The sequence below is a fragment of the Melanaphis sacchari genome, unplaced genomic scaffold, assembly GCF_002803265.2.
Source record: "Melanaphis sacchari strain LSU unplaced genomic scaffold, SCAv2.0 Contig851_pilon_pilon, whole genome shotgun sequence".
NCBI classification, from domain to species: Eukaryota; Metazoa; Arthropoda; class Insecta; order Hemiptera; family Aphididae; genus Melanaphis; species Melanaphis sacchari.
In genome coordinates this window covers 2679-7659 of record NW_020271600.1, presented here as the reverse complement: position 1 = coordinate 7659, position 4981 = coordinate 2679, and the positions used below count along the sequence as shown (strand labels likewise).

Genomic DNA, 4981 nt, shown 5'->3' with positions numbered 1-4981 from the left:
TCTGGTGTACTTCGTTCAGTTACGTATTGCACATCCGTGTTGCCGATTTATATTTATATTTATATTTATTAATAATTTATTTAAGCTTAGCAAATATTTTTATTTTTATACTATTATTTTCCATTGTTGTCGATGGATCCTGGTAATAAATTAATACAAATTTACTATAACGGACAATTAACGGTGTTAACTTTAATAATTTATAAAAATAATATGTATTAATATATGGTAAGAATAATTGTATCTAGTTTCATTTCAGTACAAGGTACTATACAGGTAAAAATTGGTTCGACTTTTGTCAGGATTTATTGAATATATTCGGGCTTTGACCGATTACCTTTATTACAGTTTTTAAATAACATTTTTAATTTTAATTCTACTTAAATAATTTTTAGACATAATTGAACCTCAATATATTATACCATCAAGAAAAAATATCAAAAACCGTATCCAAAACTTATATGAAGACAAATTTAATTCAATAAAAGAAAAAATACGTACCATAAGTGAAATAGCATTAATTACAGATGCTTGGATATCTTTAGCCATAGATTCATATATTACGATTACGGGACATTTTATTGATAATGATTGGATGTTACATTGTTTTAATATATATACAGGAGAACTATCCAAAAATCACACTTCAGAATATTTAAAAGAAACTCTTCAAGAAGTTATGGAGAATTGGAATGTGGATGGAAAAGTGTCTGGTATTACACATGATAACGCGTAAAATATTACTAAAGCAATAAAAAAGTTACAAGAAGATACAAATGAAGGCTGTAGAAGTATGCCATGTGCTGTACATTACAACTAGCGGTGAATAAAGGATTAGGAATTGATGAATGTATAGTGATTTCCAAAAAGGCTTCGTCAATAGTGTCTGCCTTCAAACACTCTTATAAAAGAACAACCGCATTAGAGTCTTATCTCATAAACAATGGTAAACCGAATTTACGTTTAATTCAATGTTGCCCAATTCGATGGAATTCCACGTTACATATGCTTGAACGTTTAGTCGAAGTGCGGTCAGCAATAGTTGCTCTAATGGCAGATCAATCATATTTTACAAAAAAAATGGCCAAAAAACTCGAGGTTATGGAAGATGACTGGGAAAAATGCAGCAATTTAATAGAACTTTTGAAACCATTAGATCATTAGAATTAGCAACAAGCGTCCTTTGTGCTGATAATGAATTTGAACAGTATATTTCTGAAATTCAGATTAACCACAATCTAGATCCATGCATGTGGTGGAAAGAACACGAAACAATATATCCAACAATTGCAAAGGTCGCTAAAAATATTTTATGCATACCTGCATCATCAGCATCTTCTGAAAGAGTTTTTTCTACCGCTGGAAATATTGTTACATCAAAACGTAATAGATTAAATGCGAAAAATGTTTCCACTCTAGTTTTCTTAAAGCAAAATATTAATATTTAAGATTTAAATTAAGTATTTTTCAGTGTACTACTGTTTTTTTACCTATTATATTTGTTATTTATTATTTAAATTAAGAATTTTTCAATGTACTGCTGTTGTATACCTATTATTTTCGTTATTAATTATTTAAATAATATCTGTTTACTGTCTTATGTTTTCTCCTAATTATATAATATTATAATTTATAATATTTATTTTGTTATAATATACCGTGATTTTTTGGTATAATTGTTGTTATTACAAATATCGTACAATATCACAATAGGATTATTCGAATATATCCGAATAGTATACGAATTCCCGAATATAATAGGATTACGGATATTTTAAATAATTTTTATCCGGATTTAAAAATATCCGAGTATTCGGATAGTTCCAACACTACTTCGTACAAGCTTCGGAGAGAATGCTTCGTATGAGGCGTAGTTGTTTTCAATCAACTCCTCAAAATGTGAGCTATCTACACACGTTAATGATGCATGAAGATAACAGCCAGTTTGCACATACATTCCAAGAACCGCCTAAAAGGTAAAATTGTATTTCTATATTTATAGAAAAATTAAATAATTTACCATATTTTTGTAGGTTTTATCAAGGTCCACTAATAGTGAATGGCAACATTGAGGGGTTGTTGTTTTGTAATATAGCAAATATTGAGGAAATAATGCCAGAATTACAAAGTGTATGTTTATTTAATAAGAATTCTTCACAGCTAACTGCATTAATTCATTGTTTTGTATAAATAGGTCCGTGTTGCTGGATGTGATGGTACTGTTGCGTGCCAATATCAGATCCAGACTCAGGGTGTTATTTAAATGAAATTTACAACTCTTAAGAACAATAATATGTTTATTACGTATAAATGAAGTACATGTAACTGATACAAAAAGTGGCTGAGTGTTGTGAAGGTGCTCAGGTCTTCGTGGCTCTGGTACATCTGCCTCTGTTGGTCTTTGGACTCCCTTATATACAAAGAAGTCTCTTGTTGTTGTAGTCAACAACCTTCTAATTCATATTAATTCTTGGAATTGTTTTCACATTCGAAAACAACAATCTCCAGGATGTCTTCTGTTCTTAAGTAACAATTTGTGGAGTTGTAATAATACATTTAAACGACCTCGACATTTTAATAACTGCTATTATGATGATGAATTATAATGGATTATTATGCTTCTAGCAATATTATATTATATATTACTATCATAGCATATCTCGTAGCCCATAACAGTACCTTTAAAGTCGTACCAAAATTTTTAGAAAATAGTGTTCATCAATTATTCACTTTCCACGTGATTTATAAAAATGTTGTAAGTTTCAATTAATGGCAACAATTTACCTATTTAATTAATTACTAAATTAATAAATTATTCTGTAATATTTTGTAATAGACTTTTCTGCTAGTACATGGACTTTTGACTGGAAAAACTCAAAAGTTTTATGTGGCTTGTTGTTATACATAAGAAATGTGCTGCCTTTAGTATACTACAATGTCATAATAATAATTGATTTTGAGTTTGGTCTTATCAATGCAATCAAAATTTTATTTCCAGAAAGTCAACATCAAGGATGTTATTTTCACTTCTGCCAAGTACAAATATAGAAACAAAATATATAGTTTATTAAAATTTGAATTGTATATTAATTAAAATATTTACATATGAAGGCTGTCATACGTCAAGCAAGAAATAAAAGGGTTAGAGTATTCAATTTAATGAAAACTTATCCCATAGCTGCACGTGTACTTAGAATGGTAATTATTTAGCAATCATAAATTTTCTAAACTAACAACAGAATAATAAATAATTTACTTTACATCAAAATTATATATTCTTTTTATTTTGTTGAAAATTCTTGCTTTGCCGTACTTGCCAACAATACGGCAAGGTGAAATCATTCCCTCAATGGTAGATGGATTTTACTCAATTATTGAATATGTCAATCAATACCCAGAAATAGCAGCACAACTTGAAAATTTCTTGTTTAATTATGTTTGGGAATATTGGTTTGACACATTGGGACCGTCAGCAATATCTGTGTTTAATCAAGACATATCAAGGACCAATAATTACATTGAAACTTACCATGCTTCAATATTGAAACTTATTAAACCACACCCTAAAGTTTGGGAATTCCTTAGTATGATTTTAACTACTTTAATTTTGCATCTTTTGATTTTTGTCATATTTGTTTATTTTCAACTATTAACTTGTATTTTATGTGTTTGCTTGTAGACCATAACCTGGGTTTAATTTATAGGGGTAAGTATTTTCTGTTTTAGGAAAAATTAATGTTATTTCTAAATGTTGCACGATAAAATTTATGTTTTAACTTAATTTAAAGTTAAAGAGTACTTAACTTATTGATGGCAAGTATATTTAGATATTCAATATGTTGGTTAAATGATATCAATATTGAAGAACAAATGAAGTAAGAAGTAAAATAAATTATTATGTAATGGCATCTTCAAAGTTATATGTATCTATGTCTTAGATAAGTATGATATATTTAATATGTAAGAGTAAGTTTGTATGATGGCAAATAGAATATTGTATCATTACTTCATGTTTTTGTTTTTTTTTTTTTTAAGTTATATAGTTATATTTTTAAAAATGTATGCTTTTATAGTTTTATGTATAGTAGAAATAATTATGTATAATGTGCCATAGGTATGCATAATTTTTGTTAAATAATAGTTATATTCAATATCAAGGAAAGTAAATTGAAAAATTAAAAATTTTTAGACTAATTAAAATTAATTATAACATGAAAATAAGTAATACATATTACATACCCAATTATTTACAGCTCAGTTACTGTTCTTGGAGAATCAATATAATATTAAATTTAGACAAGTCATGCAAAATCTAAAAGTAAGAAATAAATAACAATAAATGAAGATATATCAATTCATTATCTGAAATAAAAATTTATATGGTTTTCATACATCTATTATTTAACATTTTAACAGATTCGTAATGGTGTACCAACTAACACACGGGTACAGAACACAGCAGCAATAAGAGAGTTTCTCGAAGAACTTGCTCAAGATTTAAATCCTGATCGCATAGTGACCTTAAGAAAAGCTGGCCATAGAATGATGGTTACATTGCTTAAGAAATGTACCTATAATAATTTAAATATTTAAATATTTGTTTGTAATATTTAAATAATTATTAATAGTGTACAGCAGTTTGTTTCTATATAATTATATGGTTATATTATAGTATACTTGTATATAACCAACTTTGTGTATAACTAGTAAATAATGTAAATTTTTAAATATGTATGTACAGTGTTATAAAATACCTATTTGAGTAAAAATATTTAGATACTTAAGAAAAAAAATATTACTTTGTGAGAATTATATGTTGAATTTTATATTTCTTGTGCACAAATAAAACGTCTAATAATCAAGTATTCCAATATTAATAGTTTAATTAACTTTGGATTGTGAAGCGTCAGAAATAATAATGAATATTTGGCTATCTTGTCGTATGCGCTCTACTGGCCACTGCCACTGGCGACATTACGAC

General features: G+C 27.4%; 1 pseudogene; it reads left to right on the top strand.

Annotated features, from left to right (window-relative positions):
- Window positions 1-1250: 1250 nt before the first annotated feature.
- Window positions 1251-4567, top strand: LOC112602203 (annotated as a pseudogene).
- Window positions 4568-4981: the final 414 nt, after the last annotated feature.